At 38.0% G+C, this 25,858-nt stretch overlaps 2 long non-coding RNA genes across 7 annotated transcripts; one reads left to right on the top strand and one right to left on the bottom strand.

The window, feature by feature from the left end:
• Positions 1–3,731: 3,731 nt before the first annotated feature.
• On the bottom strand, positions 3,732–6,724 carry LOC110884904. 6 transcript variants are annotated; one of them, XR_002561678.2, is made up of 7 exons: positions 6,261–6,724; positions 5,981–6,155; positions 5,712–5,846; positions 5,464–5,626; positions 4,635–4,901; positions 4,257–4,369; positions 3,732–4,125 (listed from the first exon to the last, which is right to left on the bottom strand). It is a non-coding gene; the product is annotated as an uncharacterized LOC110884904 (long non-coding RNA). The 6 variants fall into 6 exon arrangements; XR_002561680.2 differs by lacking the exon at positions 5,712–5,846 and having other exon boundaries at positions 6,261–6,331; positions 6,411–6,721; XR_002561682.2 differs by lacking the exon at positions 5,712–5,846 and having other exon boundaries at positions 5,981–6,034; positions 6,121–6,155; positions 6,261–6,720.
• A 17,427-nt stretch (positions 6,725–24,151) lies between these two features.
• On the top strand, positions 24,152–25,575 carry LOC110881644. Its single transcript, XR_002559834.2, has 3 exons — positions 24,152–24,287; positions 24,754–24,807; positions 25,372–25,575. It is a non-coding gene; the product is annotated as an uncharacterized LOC110881644 (long non-coding RNA).
• The last annotated feature ends 283 nt before the right edge of the window (positions 25,576–25,858 follow it).

Below are 25,858 nucleotides of genomic sequence, written 5' to 3'. Positions count from 1 at the left end.
CATCAGGTTTCTGGACACTTGGTCTCTCGTAAACAGACCAAGATGCAGTCCATCAAAACACCTCTTCAGCTCTTGAACAGTAGGCCTGTCCTCATATACTTGATCCTCAACTTACTTGATAAAGCGAGACTTTAAATCATAAGAACCTACAGAAGGGTATGATGACATTTTTAACTCATGAATGTGGAGCCAAATTCATATATGTTATTTAACTTGTATATTTCTTCAAGTCTCATGTAAAAGAAGGATATAATAATCGTAGTAAAAAGTTAAATATCAAGAAACCGAAAGAACAAAAATAAAAATAAAAAAACAGGTTCTCATAATTGCCATTAACTTCTTCATTTATCATAAAGAAGTACTCCACTTTCTGCACTTCAGATTTCAAAAACAGTGCAGAAGAACTCCCCACTACTCGCTCGAAAAAAAAAATCTGAAATATATCAACACCTTAAAATAAATATTATCAACATATATCAACAGTTTAAAAAAAATCCACAAACCTAAAATAACCCGCAACTGATTGTTTGAATTTTAAATAATTCTGATTAGGCTGAAATATAAACAGAGAATTAGAACAGGTCAATTCAAATTTTAAGATTCAAAATCAGAGAAAAAAACATACCCTCAACGATGTTGCAACAATGATGTTGGAAAAATTTCGTGAACAAAAAGCTGTAATCGCAGATGAACAAACTGAATATGCAAATCCGAGGTCAAAGGTGAGTGTGTGAAATACAGCTTCAATGAAACAACGATGTTGGAACAATGATATTGGAACAAAGAACTGTAATCGAAGATTAACCGGCTCAATCATGAGAGCTATGCATTTGAGTAAGAGAGATATGATCGCAAATATAAAGGAGAGAGATAAATTGAAATTTGAATGTGGAGTCAAATTCATATATTCATATATGTTATTTATAGGGAGGCAGATTCATATGTAGTTTGAATTTTAAATTTGGAGCCAGGATTTTGATTTTAAATTTTGAATATGGGCAGAGGTTTGAAGTGGTTTTATAAACAGCTGCCCATTTGTAGATATGGGCAGATGTTTAAATTGATTTTAAAGTGATTTTCTAGATGTGGGCCAGGCATTTGAAAATTAAAGTGATTTTATATATTAAGGATTATGATGCGATAATGACATAAGATAAGCCTTATTGGACAGCCTCTCCTGCTGTCACATCAGCTTTTCTTATGTCATTGAAGTTTCTTCTTTTATAGAAAGTATAGATTGGGGGAAGATGAAGACACATGTGTTGTGATGGTGCAGGGGGTGGTCACCACAAGAAAATCGACCAATAGCGGTGACATTTATCGCTGCTAAAAGTACCGATCTGTGCCGATAAAGGTAATAGCGTTGACTTGTCGCCGCTAAAGGGTCATCGCTAAAAGTTGGCCGGTAAAGGATCGTTTGTCACCGCTAAAAATTGGCCGGTAAAGGACCTAACTTATAATATGCGTCATAAAGTAACTTTTTTACTTTTCATATTACATTAGTTTTCTTTTAATCTTATATTAATTTCTTTTAATTTAATTTTATATGATAACCTTTCCAAATCTTGATTTAAATAAAATAAGTAACAAAGATCATGTACAGTGATTAGTTTGAATGCTACAATTATATTTGAGGTTAGAATAATGTTATAATATAGCCCAACCTTTTCTTTTGTTAGTCTATATAATACCACTTAACATTAGTGGTGTTCAAAACTATCCGTATCCGAATCCGAAATATCCAAAAAATAGGATATCTGAAATTTGGATATCCAAATTTTTCGGATTCGGATTCGGATAGTGATTTTCAAAATTTTCGGATATTTCGAAAATTAAATTTTCATTTTTTTCGGATATCCGAAAATATCCGAAGTATCCGAAAAATATCCGAAAATATCCGAAAACTTATATTCGGATATCCGAAACTATCCAAAATATCCGTTTCCAAATATTAAAAAAATAATAAAAATATAAAAATTAAATAAAAAGTTGGATTTTTGGATATCCGATTTACTATCCGAAAATTCGGATATCCGAATTTCGGATATCCGAAATTTGGGATACTGATTCGGATAGTGATATCTGGTATCCGAAAATTTCGGATATCCGAATTTTTGGATATCCGGTTTTGAACACCCCTACTTAACATATGAAAAGTTCTTAAAACATCTAGAGATTATAGATGTTTATGAAAGTTGAAAGATTGTGTAAGTGGATGTGAAGCACCATAAATAAAAAAAATTACATAAATCGTAGTTTAAAACATAATTCGATAAATGTTTGATATTACAACATTAAACATAAATAAACCATTATTATTTTATTAATAAATGTAAAATCTTAGCATGTTCTCTATTTGTGGATTCACTCCGAGGATCGATTCCTTAACCGTTGAATGCGTAGAACACGTATCTTGTGTGGAAGTCAAGTACGTGTGTAGATTGAACACAAAGATGTAATTAATACTGATTTCTATTACTCATATAACAGTTTATAACCACGAAATCAAACGAGCAGAGCTTCGCCTCTATAATGCTCAAAGTCACCAATAAAGAAGACCCTACACTTCTATCTATAGGCATAGTGGTTTCGCACAAGGAATCTACGAATGAGCTCGATTCGTACGAACCTGCTCCCTTCGTACGAACCGGCCTGATTCTCACTTCGTATGAATCACCTTCTACATACATGAACTTTATATTTTTCTCTGCTCAACACCAGTCTTTCTCATCTGATTAAGCTACGATACGTGATTAACGGAAGCGATAGACATATGCACTCACAGATTCCCCCTTGGATATTGTTGCAGTCAATCTTGTAGCTTTCTATCTCTTTCTCTCTCTCTCTCTCTCTCTCTCTCTCTAAGTCTTCACGAAGCTTTGACAGTTTCAGTACCACAGACTCCACTTCAAGCTTCACTTGAAACTGCTTTTTGCTCACTACAAGAAAAGTGGGTTTTTGGTACGCACAAAAGTGTCCTAAAATGCTATTTTACAGGACCTTTCATTTAATAGGACCAACGGTAGAAGCGTTTCATATAAAGGGGTCGTAATAAGTCCCGGAACTAAAAAAGCGTCCTAACATCTCAAATAAGATTATGAAACCAATTTTATGGTCGCGTAATATGTTTTTGAATAACCAAAATAGTGTCCTAATAAAAACATATTAGAACACTTTTACGATGTTCTAACATGTGCTTACATACTTTTAATCTTTTGATACAATTACAAGCGTCCTTAAAAATTAATTGATAGGACCCTTAGTAAGTAACATTATAGCTATTTTAGTACCAAGAAAAGGGTCCTAATATACCAAATAAGATTATGAAACCAATTTTATGGTCGCATAATATGTCTATAGACAACTTAAATAGCGTCCCAAAAGAACATATTAGGACACTTTGACAATGTTCTAATATGTGATTACCTACCACTACAAAAAAAGGCCATTTAGTGGCATGCAAAATGTGCCACTAAAAACCCAAAAAGTGCCACTAAAGACCCTTTTAGGAATGAGTGGCACACAAAAAAGTGCCACTAAAAGCAGTGCCACTAAAGCCTTTAGTGGCACTTTTTTGTTTGCCACTACAAACTCTTAGGCCTTTAGTGGCACATAATTTTTGCCACAAAAATTGACGTTTCTTACATTAGTTTTATTTAATAATAATTATTATTTATTTACATAAAAATAAGAATAAAACTTTAACATGTAGTGAATCATAATATAATCACTTCAATTAAAAGTTTGATCATCTTCCACACAATGTAAATGTTTCAAACAAATGTCAAATAAGTGTCAACCTAAGTCTAAATATTTAAAACAAATAACTAATAAACGTTTGAATAAAAACTCAAAACTTCATTGCGCTTATGAACCTCTTTCACAATCTTCATGCTAGTTAAATGATTGTTGTTGTCAATTGCATTCCCCTGACCAGCAGTGAAACCATGACTACCACGCTAAGAAACGCCACCAACAGGTCCATGTACTCCATGGTTGGTATAAGGTAAGGCTGAGGACCTCCATGATAAGGATGGATGAGGAACCTAGGGCATTCGATATGTAAATGGATGTAGACTCGGTTTGTGAGATCATTTGCTGGTGGTCGAGATGGCATGTACTAGCCTGCACACAAACAAAATGATTAAATAAAAGAAAACCATTTAATTGTGTTCTAACAATCATAATACACCCCTTTGCAAAGTTTACCAAAAAAAAAAAGATCTAGAAATATGACCCAAGAAAAGTAGACTTACCTTGGGTGAATAAGAGAGGAATGTTAACTGCAAACAACCTAGTGTAGCAAGAGCAACTTCTTTACTACCATTTGCAATGTTGTTCTTTACAAACCGAAGCAAAGATTCCCATCCTGAAAATTAAGAGCTTCTGATTTGTTAAAACAAAAGCTAGTATATATTGTCCCTTTTCTAATGAAGATACAAAGAAAATGTACACAATATGATTACGAAAACGATACTATCTGAAACTAATCTAAGCTTTTAAATTGAGCAATTTATAAAGTAAGCATTTGATGAACTTTGGTCACTTTCAACCCATTTGACCCGTCCTAAAAGGCAAAGTATGACCCAGAATAAACCCATTTCTAAGAATTTTATATATATACTCTACCTTACCATGTGAGAAGCATGATCTAAAGTTGTGAAAACACAATTCCAGAGACAATCCACCTACATGCTCTTTGAAAGCTTTTGGCCATGGCTTGTTAGAGTTGAAAGAGTGTCCGCATAGCTGAATTCCTTACCTTTTCCATTATTCTCTATAGGACCCTCCAGCGGACCCTTGGTGATAAAGTCAGTCGAAATCCAAAGCAGACCAATGGTGTTAAGCTAATATTCTTTTTAGTCTTCTGAAAACTCTATGCACCGTTAACATCAATACATCTGATTACGTCAAAATAATGATTTAAATAGTAATATAAGCAGTATAAAACCGTAAATAAAACATAATAACAAAGAAAAAAACTAACACTACAAGAAACAGGCACCTTTAGCGAAATCGCAGCCGTTTAACGACGCATTTGCAACCGTCAAACGCAGCTGCAAACGGCAGCGATTTCGCAGCCACTTAAACGCGCGTTTGCAGCCGTATACGGTCCTTTAAACAGCGGCAAACGGCCGCGATATTGCAACCGTTTGCAGCTGCGTTTGCAGCCGTAAACTGGCCTTTAAACGGCTGCAAACGCAGCCCCAAACGACAGCGATTTCGCAGCCATTTAACGGCACGTTTGCAGCCGTTTAACAGTCTGTTTACAGCTGCACATGCGTCATTAAATGGATGCGAAATCACAGCCGTTTAACAGCGCAGTTGCAGCCGTATACGGGCCTTTAAATGGCGGAAAACGCAGCTGCAAACGGCTGCGCAATTGCAACCGTTTGCAGCTTCATTTCCAGCCGTAAACTGGCCTTTAACAGCCTGTAAATTATATGCATATAACTTATTTACCCTTAAGTGGTTCATGATGGCTTCCCTGTGCGGTTGTGAAACTATAGTATATATTGGATGGTTCTGAATTCTGACAAAGTCTTCACCTTAAAGATAGATAAAAACACACCGAGGAACATGGCACCGTGTCCTGTCCATAGTTTATACTTTGCTTCCTTTTCATCTAAAAGACACATACACTTTTGTAGCTGAATGGACAATTATTTAATTAAATATATATTTAAATATAATACTTCAACTCAACTCACTATTTTTTTTTTTATGTTAGATTGAATGTGTTTTCAAATCAGAGTATTTGTTGGCTTCATATGTTTATAATTTTCATAAATGACTCTATATCATCGACTTCACATGCAAGGACCTTTTTAAGGGATTGGCTTATCCTAAAAAAAATAAAAGATCACCAGATCAGGTTACAGATCAGGTTACCATAACGCTAAACTAAAAATATACAACTAAATGGAAAAGTAAAGACAAACAATACCACTGGAAAGCAAAGCGAGATGGTAAAACAAACCTGGAGGGCAAAGCGAATAACAATCTTGACAAGTAGGACTGAATATGAAGACAACTGGAATTGGAATAAAAAGTGTGTAAGGGAAACAACAAACCAACAGGTTACACAAAGGATACCACTATGGAATCAAAGAGTACAACAGTTGCAGTCCCTTGGGCATGAATGACTCGGTAACCTGCATATATTTTTACCTAACCAACTAAATTATGGGAAAAAATATACCAAAACAGAAGCAAAAAAGACGGTATATGTAAAAAAATAAAAGTGTTTTGTCTATAACCTGAAGCGCGTTCAACAGTTCCAACTTTTATCCCTTGTAAGTACATGAACCTTCACCATGTCAAACTCAACCTACGCACAATCAACAACAATTGCAACAAAGGTACTTAGACAATTGTGAATAAAATTAGAGGGGAAAACTAACACAAACATTTCATTAAACCCTTGGTATGCACATATTCTAAACATCATAATGAGCAGATAAAAACAGAGATTTAGCCACAACAAAGGTACTTAGACAATTGTGAATAAAATTAGTGGACAATTGCACACAGGGGCTGTAGCGAACAAGAGAGACGTGGTGCACTAGAGGGCAACGACGGTTCAATAGGGCAGCGATGGTGCACCGGAAGGTATCAGTTAGGGAACGAGATGGATCTGACAGAGAGACTTGGGGTTCAATTAGGGTTTGTGAGGGTGAGAAATTCATGAGATGGGGAAAATGTGAACGGAAACAAGCGGGAATATAAGGAAAATAAAATTTTGAGGGGAATTGGAAACAAATGGGAGGGAAAATGTAAATGAAACTAGTTGGATGCTCCGCCCGTGTTGCGGGGCGCTAAACCAAATATTTCTTAGTTTCATGACACGTACGTATGTATTTTAGTTGCTTGTACATACTACTTATAAAACGATCTCAACACAAAATACATCGAGTCAACCAATTAAACTAAAACACTACCATAGTTGAAAAAAAACGGTGGCAAGCTTGTAATTTTGAGATGGGGGCAAAATAGTAATTTGTCAGAAACAATGAGCTAGTGTTAGACACCTGATTGACACAAAAGTTAGATTGAGTCAACCAAGTAAAATAAAAACTACTATAGCTTTGCAAAAAAATAGTAAAAAAAATGATGGCAAGACTACAAATTTTAACTGGGGCAAAATCGTAATTTTTTTAAATGAGGCAAACGCATAATTTTAAACTGAGGGCAAATTTGTAATTTTAAGCTGGGTAAAACCAAAATTTTGTTTTGAATCGGGGTAAAATCATAGTTTTAAACTAAGGGCAAAATCATAATTTTTAGCTAGTGACAAAAGCATAATTTTATTTTGCACTAAGGGTAAAAACGTAATTTTGAACTCAAGGCGAAATCATAATTTTTGAAAAGGGGGCAAAATCATATTCTTGAACTGAGAGCAAAATCGTAATTTTGATCTAGGGAAAAAAACTAAAACGATGACAAGACTACAAATTTTAACAGGGGAAAATTGTAATTTTTTAAATGAGGGCAAACTCATTATTTTAAATTGAAGGCAAATTCATAATCTTGAGCTGCAGGGTAAAATCATAATTTTATTTTGAACTGGGCAAAATCATAGTTTTAAACTAAGGGTAAAATCATAATTTTTAGCTGGACAAAAAGCCTAATTTTATTTTGAACCGAGTACAAAATCGTAATTTTGAACTCCAATACAAATAATGAAATCCGAAAAAGCAAAAAAAAAATATTGGTGGTGGTCAACAGTAGCGGGAGGTGGCCGCGGAGGATGGTGGTGGTGGTCAGCGGAGGGTGGCTGTAGTGGTCGGGGTGGCGGTGGTCGGTGTAGGCGGGTGGCGCGATGGTGGTCGATGGTGGTGACGACGGGTGGTGGTGGCGGCGACGATGATGGGTGGTGGTGGTCGACGGTAGCGGGTGGTGGCAGTGGAGGATGGTGGTGGTGGTCGGCGGAGGGTGGCGGTAGCGGTCAGGGTGGCGGTGGTTTGCGATGGCGGGTCGCAGCGATTGTGACAACCCGAAATTTCAAGGTTAGTACCTTCGATTTAGTGATTTCCCTGTTTCTGTTTTAATCTACCTATTCGATCCGTGACTCTGGCAAAGGTGCTTTATAGCTGTGCAATGTGTGTATTGTTTGGTTGGAAACCCATTAGCATAATTGATTTACTTGTAAATAGGATTCTAACACATAACCGACACATAACATCAGTTATCCGAATCTGTTACTCTTAACTTGTCAGTTCATTGTTTCACACATTCTTGTAAGTGTATCATGGCCTAAGATAGCATTTGATGGTAACATAAAATCAAAGTATAAGCCGCATGCCAATGAATTAATTATTATCACCCCTTTTCTAAGAAACAAACCTATTCCACATTAGTGGGTGACCACCGGCCCAAACCACTAGGTTAGTAAGCAAACCTAACCGGCCCAACCTATTGTCTATGTATATACATGTATACGTAACCCTCGTGGGCACTGGATAATACAAACCCTACCTCCCTCTAGTTGCGTGCGGCAGGAGAAACCATTCTCCCCCATCGATACATCACTTTGTTTCAGCAAGACTTGTGGTTAGTAAACTCCATCTATGCTAGCCATTAACTGATGATTGTTCTCTTATATACTCTTGATTTGGTACGATGTTGATATGTCGGCTTATGCAAGGAATTGGTGCCATATTAATCTGGTGCATATATATTAAATTATGTTTTTGATAGGGCCGAATAATTTAGAAACCTCGATACACGCCCCGTAGATCATTAATAAATCGGCCATATTAGATCATTAAATTAAATTATGAACGAGTATGATGTGCCGTCAATTTGAATATGGGTTGCAAATGTTTTTGATAGGGCCGAATAATATTCATGTGATAGATGCTGTATGTGGGCTATGATTTGGTGTAGATATATTTGTGTGAACTAGCAATATAGGGCTATCATTGGGATGATTAAATGAATGTTTTATTGAAAAAGGGTAACAGTGATATCGATTGATCACTGACAATCAATATATTGATTTTCATTTGATAATTTAGTGCATGGGATATCGATGTATGTATGTATGATGCTATACTTGTGCATGCCACAACAAAAGAATCATAATAGGTAACTAGCTAAAAGGTCCAATAGAATTGTAGGATCTTGGTTGCATGGAACTTGACTATTGAACAAGAAAGGATAGCTTTAAGGGTCCAATAGGATTGTAGGAACATGGTTGCATGAAACTTGACAATTGAACAAGGAATGACGGCCATGTGCTTGATCAAATCATATAAATATTTTACTAATGGTGAAGGTGGGCTTATCATGTCTAATAAATGCAGTGAGGTTAATTGTGGGAACGAATCATGTGGGTCGGTTCATTGGTGATCGAGCATTAGTAATAAAAAAAAAAAAATCAAATAGGGCCGAGAGGTCTTTGGATGCGGGGCATTTATCCCTTGCGAACTGGGCTGGGTTGCATGACCACGGGTCACCAGCTCAGCCCACATCAATGCGTATGTTGGCTTTAGGGCCCAACCTGTCATGAAGTCATATATATACGCGGCCCTTAGGCGAAGAATGGGTCGCGGTTGTAAGCTGGACTTCAGAATGGGTTGTACACTTAATCTAGAAGGCACAGCTGGGCTTTAAGGGTTGTAACTCAAATATTAACTGGTGCAATGGGCTGATGAGTTCTTGTGACATGGGCCGATTCATTTTAGGCGTATTGCGTATCAATGAAGCATGTGTTTAGAACCTTATGATAATCCTGCAAATGGCAAAACTGTTTAGGTGTTGTAGAGATATTTATGTATGTACATCATTTTTGTGGTGCCTCGCGCGTATAGTGCAATGAGACGTTAGGGGTTATGTAATATGCGATGTACGAGTTGCGACATGAACTTGTACTATAATTGTACCATGACCAGGAGGTTTAATAATGACATACGTGACGTGATATGTTGGTCGCTCATTTCTTTTGCAATACGTGAAATTTAGTATGTGAACTATGAATACATGAAACTGACTACTTCTGGTAACCACAATAGGGTTTGACTGATCATTGTGTGAAACGCGTAATTGAGTCTACCGAGCAAAACAAAGGTGAGTTCACTACATTCGAGCATGCGTCCCAGTGGGTGGGGACAGTCAGTGGGTATCCCATGGGGGGGGGATAAGTCTTTGGGTAAAAACGGGTATATTGGTTAATATTCTCACCTATCATCTTTTGTAAGTCCCTCATCGGGTATTAGTTAGTAGCGCTACTTAGGTTTGGCACCCTCACCCCGTGCCTGTAGAGGACGGAGGTGAACTAATGACCCAGTCTGGCCCAGTACTAGATAGGAGTACGTGGGAAGGGCAGTCGTGTATTTCAGGAGCCGTCATTGTTCGGAAATGAGATATTAACAATATTACTTGCATTGGTCATTGAACTATTTTACGTACAACGGGTAACAAACGTTTTCTAAAACTGTGAACTCGCCAGCTTTGTCTGATACACGTGTTACATGCTCGCAGGTCGTTAGGTATCTCGGAATTGGGAAGCTTGCTATCTGGGAGTGCTGGAGTGGTCATGGATCGAGGCTCTTGGATTAAATTACATGTGATACATTGGTTTTAAGCGTTAATACAAACCATTGCTAAACAACTTTTTACATGCTTCCGCTACACAACTTTTGAGAATTAATGTTATGTTGACAACTTATGTTGGTAAAATAATGTCATGATTTATTTAAATATTTACCATTGGTTCAATGTGATTGGTGGCTCGAACTCTGATGCGTAACACGCCTCGCGGGGTTTCCGCAGGTGGAATTTTGGGGGTGTTACAGTTGGTATCAGAGCCACTGGTTATAGTGAACTAGGTTTTAAAACGTTTTATAAAACCAGACTATAACCGAACAACTTCGAAAATCGATCATGACACTCAGCTCCAGATTGCAAGGTTCGTTTCTCTCTCACTTTACACATTACTTGTTTAACAGTCGCACACTCGCAACGTATATGAACTGAAACAATTAGCACCATAGTGACTTGATAGCGTGACCCCACACATCGACTCATGCGAGCCATAGACCTGTGATATCATCTGTTGTGTTGTTTGAACGGGGGAAACTTTGAGCGCGAGCTAAGAAGCACTGAGATAAGCATGCAAATTGCCTTATTATTATGGGTGCACACTTAATAATAACGCGGGGTGCATGCAAGTCCCAGTGAGACTTATCGAGCGTGAGGAGGGTTCTGCCCTACTATGTGTGAACTTAGTGGTACATAAATATCAGTATGATACTTGACTCTCATCTTGTTTCGACTTCCAAATCGGTTTATTCCCAACTATAGAAACATGAGTGAACGAGGACACGGACGTGGCAACATCACCATGACTCAGGCTGAGTGGACCGACCTAATCAACACCCGCGTGGCTGAGGCTTTAGCAGCCTATCAAGCTGGTACGGAATGTACCAAGTATTCTTACCCCCCATTGTGTACACGGCTTTTCACTTCTATTATTTGATTAATGTGACACACAACAGCCTATAGGAGGCATAGTAGTGAGTGACTCTTACATGAACACAAATTTTTGAAACACGAACTTTTCACTTCTCATCAAACTTTACGAACCTCGATGTCAACAAACATTGCCTGAACACTCATCAGAACGCCTAGCAAACTGTGTAGAATGTTAGGTGCTTGTGCGAACGTCCCTGAGTTGGATGTGGTAGCGTCGAATGAATGATTATTACCTTCCTCACTTATCTTCATTTGTTTGGACCCAACACACTAACGCCCTAAACCTCGAAGTGCGATCACTTTTGCAACACTCTCGAAACACACTGGGAATAATTCGAATCACTTGCTGGAATGGTGGACAAAAGGATGAGTGTGGTATCCTACCGATTTTAGTATTTGGACGACCCCGATTACCAGCAACGGACACCAGCGAACTGACTTCAATCTAAAACTTAACTCTGGCCAGCGACTCGTGGGAGTCAACTGTTACAAACCAATCTGAACTTTAGCAATGACAACCGATTTTAGTGTGGGATGTGTAAATTCCAACACAACGAGTAGTACCTTGGAACTCGGCACGAAGTGTGAAGAGAGGGGCATTGTGGTGGAAGAACGTGGCGTTCGGCTTCAAGCACCAACATTAGAGCAACAGTATTCGTGACACCCAGGTACTTGTAATAGTAGCCTACCGTATGGAAATGAAGGTGCTTTCGGCATGTATTGGAACCGGCTGATGGCAAGTCAACTGCGACCACACATGTTAGTTGGGACACAAACTCGACCCTACGGGAGACAGGCATGCGACACTGGTCTCACTCCTACTATCCTGGGTGGTTACGATATAGTAATCAGTAATAGTTCACTAACTAGACAAATCACTCAGACGCACCATGTGAGAAGAAATTTAGCGTCACTTTATGCATTGAAGTACCAGAGTGGTGAGAAGATTTGCATCATGTCGGTAATGACAGCCCAGAAAGCGTCTATGAAAGGATGACCTCACTGTAGTAGCAACTAACTCTAATAATCAGACAAAGAACGATAGAAACGAGGATCTATCAATTGTTGTGACTAATCTCAATGTGCAACTCGAAGAACTTTCAGGCATATCACCACAACTATTAGTCAAAAACTCGTTGATCTCACGACTAGGGGAAGCTCCGAATACTCGTACTCTTACCGTCTTGCATCAGAAGGGGTGCAAGAGCAGTATAAGCCACTATGAGAACTGTTCGGCAAGAAGGTTGTCAGACCTAGTTTTCGCTTTGGAAAGCCCCAGATGCATCCGGGAGGATGAGCCCTTCTTGGTGTGTGTACTGATTAACGGGAACTCATCAAGGCGACAGCCAAGGAACTGTTTCCATAACCGTGTATTGACGACCCGTCGACTAGTTGCAAGGAACGAGCTTTATCAGATGAAAGTCCAGGGGGAAAAGATTATTAAAGCGACATATCCGACGCAATTCAGCCATGCGACTTTGTATCCCAAGACCTTGGGGTGGTCATCACACCCGCAGCTCTACGTATCATGTGAACCAACCATGTTATTCGAGGACGTATCGAATCTTTCCCAAGAGAAAAGAATATCACAAACATTCTTGCATTTTATTAGAAGAGCCCTAAGGGAGGAGCCATACCGCACGAAGTCTCGATGAATGTAACTTCTGGGTTCGAGAGGCGTCTTTGGTAGGTCATATAATCAACGGAGCAGGGATGCACGTGGATCTCGCTAAGACTCGTTTTGGTTGGGAACTGATCGACACTGAAGAATTCCCCGAGATTACAACGATAACCTGGTCCCGCTTGATGTTACCGCAGATTAATCGCAAGGATTCCGGAGGTCACGTAACTTAGATCTCTCCAGTACAGCCGAGTGATGTGATTACGAGAGACAGAACAGGAGGACGCCTTTCCAACTTTCGAATCTTAACTCTGCAAAGCGCTGAGCATCGTTTTACCCGAGGGTGTGGGTAATACAGTGATACATCATCATGTTTGAATCGGAGTCCCAGTTACACGTCGACGCCACACAAGAGAGTGACGACTTACGTAATGGAGTTACAAAGAAGAACAGCACGACACACACAACCGGTAGTAGGAATCGTGGTCTTTGGATTCACTTGGAGGCATTACTTGGGCGGTACCGAACGCGTTACTTAGACCGATCACAAGGGCCTCCCATGTACCCTGGCCACGAAGGAAGCTTTATCAGTTGATGAGAACGCTGGATGGAACTTTTGGATGAGTACGACCGAGAGACCTGAACGTGCACGACCTTGCAGTTCACTATCCACTCTGACACACTTGACCAGACTCACCTTGTTCGAAGTGAAGACCTGTTGGAAGAGAATTCACAAGATGAGTTCATGCAAGGCATGGAGGAGCAACTATTGGCAAGGCGGACGCTATTCGCTATCTCATGGAACAAATGTGGATTCCACTATACAGCAACCGTATGGAACTCATACTGAGCGAAGTACACCGACTCCGATGTTCCAGCAGTTTGGACTTGATAGGAGATATTAAGATTTTAAGTCTCGTATGGATAACCGGGCAAGAAGGCCCATAGCACTACATATGAACGATGTTGGACATGTGCGAAGGTCAAGGTGGAACATCGGAAACCTACTTGTTTGAGCAGTAACCAGGAACACCCATATGGGAACGCAAACAAACACCATGAATTTGTCATTGGTTTACTTAAAAACTCAGAACGGAACCGACATCACCTGGTGATCGTCAATTGTTTCACGAAACCAGCACACTCTCTTGCAATCAAGAAAACTAGTGGGTCTTCACAAACTGTGGATGTTCATCTGAGAGAGGCGGTCTCAGGCATGAGGTGCCAACTTTTGTTACTTCTGATATTGGAGCTATACCTGATTTATGACAGGCAATACACGATATCCTCGGCTTACGTCTAGGCATAGACATTTCGTATCACCATGGGGCAAACGATCAGAGTAAACGAACCATCCTTGCACACGAGGACATGCTGTGAGCATGTGTATGGTTAACTGTAGTAGAACTGGAAGGACGCTTATCTTTGGGTGAGTTCTACAGCAGCTGTTACCGTATTAGTATGCATATAACCTTGTTTGAGGCATCGCTTGGACAGTAACGCTAATCTCCTTGTTGAATTAAGGTGGGTGATAACCTAATCACAGGTCCAGGACTTGAGCTCAAAACTCTTGAAGACTGTCTAGATCGGAATTGTTTGATGGCAATGCGTAACTGTTAGGAAAACTGATGAGCTTAAGAAACTCTGGGAGTTTGATGTGGACGAATGTGTCATAATCGAAAGTATCACCCTAGGAGGGTGCGGTACGCTATAGTAAACATAGTAATCTTAGTTTTCGACGCGTGGGAACATTCGAATTACCAGAAGGAAACGGTGACATGGCTCACAAACCCGGACTAATTGATGTTTAGTCGTAATGGTATGTATACCATGGATGTAAGACTGTGTTGTCTGATGAAACCCTTATGATACCTTTGTCGAAATCTGAAGTCATCGGAACAGTTGTATTTATCAGAGAACCTATCGAAAACACGGACTAAGGAGTCAAGGTTCGCTAGTATAAGTTGTATGACCATTGTGTGGATTTGTTAAACCTCAATACGTGGACCGAAATTTACATAGGAATGTAAGTATCCGTTGAAACTTCAGTACCCTCAATGGTTCAAGAGGTGGAACCAACCATGATTATCACTGGTGAATTTCGGGACGAAATTCCTCTTCAAGTTGGGGATGATGTAACACCTGGGGAAAATCCGCAGCAATCTTGAATTGCCACTTCACTCGTACTTACTTGTCAAATTTCGGGACGAAATTTCTTTCAAGTTGGGAATGATGTGACAACCCGAAATTTCAAGGTTAGTACCTTCGATTTAGTGATTTCCCTGTTTCTGTTTTAATCTACCTATTCGATCCGTGACTCTGGCAAAGGTGCTTTATAGCTGTGCAATGTGTGTATTGTTTGGTTGGAAACCCATTAGCATAATTGATTTACTTGTAAATAGGATTCTAACACATAACCGACACATAACATCAGTTATCCGAATCTGTTACTCTTAACTTGTCAGTTCATTGTTTCACACATTCTTGTAAGTGTATCATGGCCTAAGATAGCATTTGATGGTAACATAAAATCAAAGTATAAGCCGCATGCCAATGAATTAATTATTATCACCCCTTTTCTAAGAAACAAACCTATTCCACATTAGTGGGTGACCACCGGCCCAAACCACTAGGTTAGTAAGCAAACCTAACCGGCCCAACCTATTGTCTATGTATATACATGTATACGTAACCCTCGTGGGCACTGGATAATACAAACCCTACCTCCCTCTAGTTGCGTGCGGCAGGAGAAACCATTCTCCCCCATCGATACATCACTTTGTTTCAGCAAGACTTGTGGTTAGTAAACTCCATCTATGCTAGCCATTAACTGATGATTGTTCTCTTATATACTCTTGATTTGGTACGATGTTGATATGTCGGCTTATGCAAGGAATTGGTGCCATATTAATCTGGTGCATATATATTAAATTATGTTTTTGATAGGGCCGAATAATTTAGAAACCTCGATACACGCCCCGTAGATCATTAATAAATCGGCCATATTAGATCATTAAATTAAATTATGAACGAGTATGATGTGCCGTCAATTTGAATATGGGTTGCAAATGTTTTTGATAGGGCCGAATAATATTCATGTGATAGATGCTGTATGTGGGCTATGATTTGGTGTAGATATATTTGTGTGAACTAGCAATATAGGGCTATCATTGGGATGATTAAATGAATGTTTTATTGAAAAAGGGTAACAGTGATATCGATTGATCACTGACAATCAATATATTGATTTTCATTTGATAATTTAGTGCATGGGATATCGATGTATGTATGTATGATGCTATACTTGTGCATGCCACAACAAAAGAATCATAATAGGTAACTAGCTAAAAGGTCCAATAGAATTGTAGGATCTTGGTTGCATGGAACTTGACTATTGAACAAGAAAGGATAGCTTTAAGGGTCCAATAGGATTGTAGGAACATGGTTGCATGAAACTTGACAATTGAACAAGGAATGACGGCCATGTGCTTGATCAAATCATATAAATATTTTACTAATGGTGAAGGTGGGCTTATCATGTCTAATAAATGCAGTGAGGTTAATTGTGGGAACGAATCATGTGGGTCGGTTCATTGGTGATCGAGCATTAGTAATAAAAAAAAAAAATCAAATAGGGCCGAGAGGTCTTTGGATGCGGGGCATTTATCCCTTGCGAACTGGGCTGGGTTGCATGACCACGGGTCACCAGCTCAGCCCACATCAATGCGTATGTTGGCTTTAGGGCCCAACCTGTCATGAAGTCATATATATACGCGGCCCTTAGGCGAAGAATGGGTCGCGGTTGTAAGCTGGACTTCAGAATGGGTTGTACACTTAATCTAGAAGGCACAGCTGGGCTTTAAGGGTTGTAACTCAAATATTAACTGGTGCAATGGGCTGATGAGTTCTTGTGACATGGGTCGATTCATTTTAGGCGTATTGCGTATCAATGAAGCATGTGTTTAGAACCTTATGATAATCCTGCAAATGGCAAAACTGTTTAGGTGTTGTAGAGATATTTATGTATGTACATCATTTTTGTGGTGCCTCGCGCGTATAGTGCAATGAGACGTTAGGGGTTATGTAATATGCGATGTACGAGTTGCGACATGAACTTGTACTATAATTGTACCATGACCAGGAGGTTTAATAATGACATACGTGACGTGATATGTTGGTCGCTCATTTCTTTTGCAATACGTGAAATTTAGTATGTGAACTATGAATACATGAAACTGACTACTTCTGGTAACCACAATAGGGTTTGACTGATCATTGTGTGAAACGCGTAATTGAGTCTACCGAGCAAAACAAAGGTGAGTTCACTACATTCGAGCATGCGTCCCAGTGGGTGGGGACAGTCAGTGGGTATCCCATGGGGGGGGGGATAAGTCTTTGGGTAAAAACGGGTATATTGGTTAATATTCTCACCTATCATCTTTTGTAAGTCCCTCATCGGGTATTAGTTAGTAGCGCTACTTAGGTTTGGCACCCTCACCCCGTGCCTGTAGAGGACGGAGGTGAACTAATGACCCAGTCTGGCCCAGTACTAGATAGGAGTACGTGGGAAGGGCAGTCGTGTATTTCAGGAGCCGTCATTGTTCGGAAATGAGATATTAACAATATTACTTGCATTGGTCATTGAACTATTTTACGTACAACGGGTAACAAACGTTTTCTAAAACTGTGAACTCGCCAGCTTTGTCTGATACACGTGTTACATGCTCGCAGGTCGTTAGGTATCTCGGAATTGGGAAGCTTGCTATCTGGGAGTGCTGGAGTGGTCATGGATCGAGGCTCTTGGATTAAATTACATGTGATACATTGGTTTTAAGCGTTAATACAAACCATTGCTAAACAACTTTTTACATGCTTCCGCTACACAACTTTTGAGAATTAATGTTATGTTGACAACTTATGTTGGTAAAATAATGTCATGATTTATTTAAATATTTACCATTGGTTCAATGTGATTGGTGGCTCGAACTCTGATGCGTAACACGCCTCGCGGGGTTTCCGCAGGTGGAATTTTGGGGGTGTTACAGCGATGGTAGTCGATGGCGATGGCGGCGGATAGCGGTGGTGGTCATCGTCGGATGTTGGTGGCAGGTGGTGACGACGGCAGGTGGATCCTACGTGTGCAAAGGGGGCTCCATCTCACACCATGCAATTTAAAGGGGGCATGATAAAGCCCCATGGCTGAGGTGGATCCTACGTGTCGCTTACATGGCCTGATAAAGCCCCTAGGGGGCTCCAATCACACCCTACAGCCTAAATATATTGCATCGCACCAACAAAAGGCTTAGGTACTAGTGACATTCTTTATTGTATTAATTTTAAATTTTAAATATATAAATTCTTTATTGTGTTATTTATCTAGAGTATTGCATAAAAATTTAAAGGTTAAATCATATTTAGAGGGAAACCAAAATAACAAAAACAGGTACACCGTACGCGGTTGATGCATTCCTAAAATTCGGTACGAGGGAGGGTAGGTTCATTTTGAACGCCAGTTTGGTATGTGGTATGGTGTACCACATACAAAAGAGTTTAAAATAGATTTTTTTTTTCACAAGATTTCAATTTAAAATAAATTGTGTATGCTAGAACTTAGAAGGCTGTGTAAGCATGTATATAGTGTAAGTGTGCAAAAGGCACTGTTCAAAAAAAGCGGGAAAAAGACTGTTGAGATACCAAGACATTCATTTAGTTCAAAAACAGTGTGAAAAGGCTGTTGAGATTGCGGTACGCATAGTTGTCAATAGAATCAAATCGGCTCGACCTAGCCGGTCTCAGGCTCAGCTCGTTTACACACCTACCAAAAAGGGATGTTTATATATTCAACCTCACAAGTTGTGCAAATACATAGTATCATCAGGTATGGCTATACAAATAAATTGGTAATATGAACAATTATATAAAGTAAACAGAATGATAAAAGGATTACATTAAATTGTTACAAAATTAGAACATATCAACACACAATATCAAGACTATTGGGTAATAAAACCGTGTGATGTAAATTATAAATGAATAAAAAAAATTAAAATAGTTCATCAAAATGAGCATCAAAAAGAGGCGTCAAAGACTTTAAACTGCAACAATCAAGTTATACACACTTAACAACATGAGCTATAATCACACGTAGCCAAGTGATAGGCTAATAGCAGGGTTGTATGATATGACGAAGCTCTAATATGTTAAGTTGAATTTTTAATATTTAAATCTATTGTTCCTTGATGTCCAATTTTTTTATGTTTTCCAATGAACCCTCTCTCTATATATAATTTATTAAAAGTAGAAATTTTATCTCATGTAAGTTTAGAGTTTATAGTCTATAATTTTATATATACTATATAGAGCAATTAATTCATAATATATATCCACCCTACTTATAAATCATTTTTTATTAATATCCTAAACTAAAATTGAAAATTTCCCTCCTTTAATTAATATCCTAAACTAAAATTGCAAATTTCCCACTTTAAGTTAATATGGATTTCCCTCCCAACATTTTATCAATATTTGGGCTCTCCCTCCTTTCTAAAAATTCCCTCTCAATATATTTTTGCAGAGTAGGGATATGGTAAAAAGTGTCTAAAATGTAAGAAGGGTAAGAAGTGTTTTAAACCATTGGATATTTGATCTAATGGTTGAGATCAATAGGGTATAAAAATGTAAATTATGTTTTAATTAGAGGGACCTTATGTAAAATTAAAGGGCAATAGTGTCTTTTTCAATGTTTGAAATATGGTAACCATATCATACACGACCAAAAAACTCCCATATTTACTCCTTTTTCCTTAAATATAGGAATTAATGATTCACCTTAATTATAGGAGGTCTTTGGTTGCATATTTCGTCATACATTATCATAACGAGAACTGTAATCAGATTCATGGCATGATGTTTTAAAACAACTGGATAAATTGACTATGATTCAAGTCATGGTGTTTTATCTGGAGACATTGTTCATGGCGTGGTTTTTTAAACATCTATGATTCAAGTCATGGTGTTTTATCTGGAGACATTGTTCATGGCGTGGTGTTTTAAACATCTATGATTCAAGTCATGGTGTTTTATCAAATACACAACATTCCCAGAACATCTATGATTCAAGTCATGGTGTTTTATCAATACAAAATATTCCCAGATTTTAAAACACCATGACTATGATTCAAGTCATGGTGTTTTATCTGGAATCCAAAAAACATTGTAAATCATCAAACAAATAGACGATTCAAGTCATGGTGTTTTATCTGGAATTTGAGTCAGATAAAACACCATGACTTGAATCATAGTCAATGTCTCCAGATGTTTAAAACACCACGCCATGAACAATGTCTCCGGATGTTTAAAACACCACGCCATGAACAATGTCTCCTGATAAAACACCATGACTTGAATCATAGTCAATGTCTCCAGATGTTTAAAACACCACGCCATGAACAATGTATCCAGATGTTTAAAACACCACGTCATGAACAATATATGATTAAAAGATGTTGCGATTAAAAGATGATGAAGAAGATAAAAGAATCAGATGTATAATGTTTCCTAAAATTTCTCCTAATTCAAAATTAGATTCATCCCTATAAAAACTCATCGCAAGTTTTTTTTTTTTTTTTTGGCAGTTATCTTTGAAATCAATTAAATGATAAGAAAGTCAAATTACTAATATACCCTTTTGAATTAATTAGGATAAAGGACACTTGTCACTCCCAAATTATTTCTCACACTTCTTACAAAAGTCTCACTTTGTACAGAATCCTCTACCTATTTTTGCAAAAGCCATCTTTAGTAATAAAATAAGTTTAACTCCTCCCAAAATTTCATCCATAGTTGTCTTTTAGACTTCCAAGCCACCATGAAACTTTAGTCAAATAAAATTACAAAAGTCCCATTTTGTACAGGATCCTCTACCTATCTTGACCCAAAGTCTTTCGAGTGGGTCGGTTTGGGTTTCTTTTAAAATTATATGGGTTGGTTTGGGTAAAATATTTTAACTAAATGGGTCACAATGGGTCACTTGAAATTCTTCTTGTTATTTTCGGGTCAAAGCGGGTTGACAACATTAAAGAAATGGGTCGATGTGGGTTAGTGTCTTAAAGAAACGTGGCAGGTTTCGGATCGGAATGGGTTTCGAGCCGGCACAAGTATCCGCATGAGACGGGTTAAGGCACGAAACGGGTTCAGTTCAAACTGAGTTTCGGGCCGAGACGGGTTTCGGCACGACGCAAGTTTTGGATCGGAACGGGGTTGGTTCGGGTCGGGTTTCGGGTCGACACGGGTTTTTTCACGGGACGGGTTTCGAATTGCAACGGGTTTTGGGCCGAGACGAGTTTCGGGTCGGGACGAGTTTCGTACCGTTTCGACCAGTACCGTTTCGACATGTACTATTTCGACGCGAATAGTTTCGACGCGAAACGTTGCGACCCGTACAGTTTTGAATCTAACTGTTTCGACGCAAACCGTTTCGACCCGTACCGTTTCAACGCGAACCGTTTCGACGCGTACGGTTTCTACGCGAACCGTTTCGACCCGTACCGTTTCCATAAAAAATAACTTTATCAAAATGACAATTCTTGAAAATGACATTGAATATGAACTTTGAGCTTCTAAACCAATTAATAAAAAAGATAGATACGTACTAGTGGGACTAAATTACGTTAACTATATGAATTGATGAAACCGTGACACGTAAATACACAGTTGATAAGTCATCAACTCGTTATCAATTTTGTAATATAATTTGAAGATGACAATGCTTCTCTATACTCTAATTTGGTATAATAGCGAGTATATATTTAGGGTAGTGTTATAATGGGTTCTCGGTTATCGGGTCAGTACTTACGGGCCGTATGATCACCAAAGTTATATTGTAAAAAAAAAAAAAAAACCCTGTCCCGACTCGACCCGAAACCCATTCTAACCCAGACCCGTTCCGACCCGGACCCATTTCGATCCGAACCAAAACAACCCTTTTTTATAATTGACCTGTTCCGACCCGGACCCGTTCTGACCCGAACCCGTTTTGACCCATGACCCTACCCGACCCGACCCAACCCATTTACCAGGTCTACTAGATTCACTTGTGCTCAACTTAGCATTTAAGCTTGATCCATCACTGTATTACTTTCGTTAAATTTTTAAAAGTATTTACACATAAAAATAGAAAACTATGTCGCTTGACCTGTTGTGTATAAAACTCTAGCGAATAAACGTCCTATAAAACTTATGTTTTACGACTCAAATATCAAGTGTTCTATTACGGTGTATGATAATAATACCATAATGATTAAGCGTCCTATAAAGGATAAAGTTATAAGACCCTAGTGCCAGGTGTCCTATTAAGTTATGTTATAATAGAACTCTAGCGAAATAAGCGTCCTATAAAACCGATGTTTTATGACTCAAATAATAGGTGTCCTATTACAGTGTATTATAATAACACCACAATGATTAAACGTCCTATAAAGGTTAAATTTATAAGAACCAAGTGTCAAGTGTCTTTTTAAGTTATATTATAATAAAACTCTAGCGAATAAGTGTCCCATAAAACTAATGTTTTATGACTCAAATATCAAGTGTCCTATTACGGTGTATTATAATAACACCACAATGATTAAGCGTCCTATAAAGTTCAAAGTTATAAGACCCAAGTGTCAAGTGTCCTATTAAGTTAAGTTCTAATATGACTTCGACTAAAAAGGGTCATATAACAATGAACATTTATGACTTAACTACAATGTGTCCTATTAAGTCGTGTTATAATAGGACCCCAGATGATCAAGTGTCCTAATACAGTACCACATAATGGGACACTAACAATTAAATGTCTTATAAAGTACTTTATTAGGATCTACATTTTAAGTGTCCTATTAAATTATATGATAATAGGACCCCAAAATATCATCCATCCTATTAAATAGTTTTTTAGGACACCGGTTTAGTAGAGTATATTATAAAAAGACCCTAAAAGTTCATTAGTCCTATTAAATAGTTTTTTAGGACCCTCTTTAACAAGCGTCCCACATAAAAGGTCCTAAAAAGCCATTTTTGTTGTAGTGGCTTCAGCAGCTCCCCCTTTCGGTTGACTCTTTCTCCAGGTTCCTCTTTTCTTTAAGCTTCCGAGCTTTTCAGGATCGTCACCTGGTTCTATCTCTACAAGCTCCCCCTTGCTTCGAGCTCGACTTCAGACTCCCCCTTAGTCTCAGCTATCGGGATTGTAATCTGGCTTTTACAAAGATTTGACAATTAAAGATTATTATATCCCAGTATCGAATCCTGGCTCTATGAAAATCATTTGACAGATTTAAAATTCCAGGATTTCATACTAGCTCTCTCCCCTATGAAATAACTCTATATCTGACAATTCAGCATCCAAAACCCTCTCAGATAATCATCCAAGTCCAAATTAATGACATTGGAGATTTCACAAACTATTTTTTTTAATTTTCATGTAAAACTTCAAATTTCAAATTAATGAACTTGTTTATTTTCAGAAACATGTTCAGCATACTCAGATTTTGAAACTCAACATTCAGACATCGGTTGTCAAAAATAAAGCAGAAACAAAATCTTTTTGTCTTTTACAAAGTTTATGCTAAAACACTCCGTAAATCCTTTTGTGATTTTCTAAAATATAACGCAGTAAAGAAATATTTACAGACAATATTTTTGTTTGAGTTCGTGTCAGAGGATCATATCAGTTTATGACAAATCACTAGCACCGTTGAGCTATAAACACTTTAAGTTCTAAACGATTCACCTAGATTGTGACTATACCGATCCACTTAAATTTTCACACAAACTTCAATTGATTCAAGATACGAGATTTAGTGTTTTAAGAACTTAACTTATTCGCGTGTCCCACCTCTGTAACACCCCAAAAATATTTATTATGCATAAGTTAAATGTAATAATTAAAAGGTGATGCTTAAATTAAATTATGATGAAAATAGAGGGACTAAAGCTTTAACTATCTAAAAATGAGAATGATAAAATGACAATTAACAAAAAAAAAACCCACACACAGTACGTGTGTGGGAGTCCTGTTCGATCAACAAGGGGCCAAAGGGGGGAAAAACCCTAGCTCAATCCAATTCACAAGATTAACTAAAGAAATTCAAAGAAATTGAAAGCATAATCAGGAAATCTCAAGCTCCTATCTTGTTTATTGAAAGGGGTAAGTTCAATTTCATGATTTAATAAATTGTAGGAAGTGGGTTTTGATCTAATCTTGAATGCATGACATGAAATTTATGAAATATAGTTAAGATTATGATGTAAGATTAGAATGATACCTGATTACTAGCAAATTTCGTTGGTTAAATAGTCAAGACCCAATTTATGAGAAGTTGTTAGGGATAGAATGATCAAGTATTTATATGTGTGTGAATTGTTGATGAATAACCTTGCCCATGATGTATAAACATTAGATAAATTGATATGGAACGAAGCTTGATTGATTATTGTAGGATGATTATGGAAAACTAGTTTAAAAACATGTTTTAGCAAGATAGGTAAAAGTCCCAAAAATGCGAAACCCGCCATGTGTTCGATGAAATGCTTGAAAGAACCATTATGTGTAATTTGGAAGTTAATGGAACAAAGTTGGGATACTAAATGAACGAATGATTATGTTGATATAGGCGTGAAGGGAGAGGGCTCGAGTGCTAAGAAATCGGAAGGGGCACAGGATCGAGGTATGATTCGTTGCATACAAATCCTTGTTACACTTTCTCTTTTATATATAATTTGATGTAGAACTATCTTTGTATGACAAATGTGACAAGTAGCAAGTAAGCGACAAATCCTTTGTGGATTTGGTTATGTTGACGAAAGTTGTGTTAAGCACCATATGTTGACCGGTTGAAATGAAATCGGGTCAAGTAAAGATGAACGCTATCCGTTTTAACGGGTAGTTTTGAATGCTATATTGAAGGTGAAAGCTAAACTTCGTTATGCGGATAGAACGAAGAGTAATGTATATGCTTAACTCTCAACGAGAGTGTTTTATGCTAAACCCAATTAAACGGGTCAAACATGTATGCTTAACTCTCAACGAGAGTGTTTATGCTAACCCAATTAAATGGGTCGAATGTGTATGCTTAACTCTCAATGAGGGTGTTTATGCTTAACCCAACTATTTGGGTAGTCGAATGCGTAAAAGTAAGATTGATTTTTGGTATGGATAAAGCTAAGACGAAAGGATTATGATTTAACTAGGGTGATCACTAATTTTTTTAAAACTTTGATTGTTAATGTAGGTAAGACTCCGCTACAGGCGACTTGGAGATACGGAGCGAGCACATGTTCAAGCCTTATTATATCAAGCGCTTCCGCAAGTTCATATGCACGCTTTTGGGTCTATGTCTTGTTACTTTGTCAAACCTTGTTAAAAGTTTAGATTTGAAAACTTGTTGTTTTTGTTGGGGATATTTTAATGTCAAAAGGGTCGTATGTGAATGTTATTTAATATGTCAAAAACAGGGGTCATGTCCGTATTACGAACGGGTCATGCCCAATTTTTGTAAAAATTTTTATTATGTGTCAAGTAGATACTTTGTTGTCCGAAAAATCATTCTTTTGTGAGTAATCTAACATTAAAGAAAAGCGGACCTTACAAGTTGGTATCAGAGCCAAGGTTTGAGGGATTCGAGCTTTTAACGCGATGCTTGAACTCAAACCGATGGCTCGTTCGAAAGTGTGCTCGCTCCAAGATCGCCAAGGAGGTAATAATGTACGTTTTCGATA

This window comes from Helianthus annuus, chromosome 10 (assembly GCF_002127325.2).
Source record: "Helianthus annuus cultivar XRQ/B chromosome 10, HanXRQr2.0-SUNRISE, whole genome shotgun sequence".
Taxonomy (NCBI): Eukaryota; Viridiplantae; Streptophyta; class Magnoliopsida; order Asterales; family Asteraceae; genus Helianthus; species Helianthus annuus.
The sequence above is the reverse complement of the archived record's forward strand: the minus strand, read 5'-3'. Positions and strand labels throughout refer to the sequence as shown.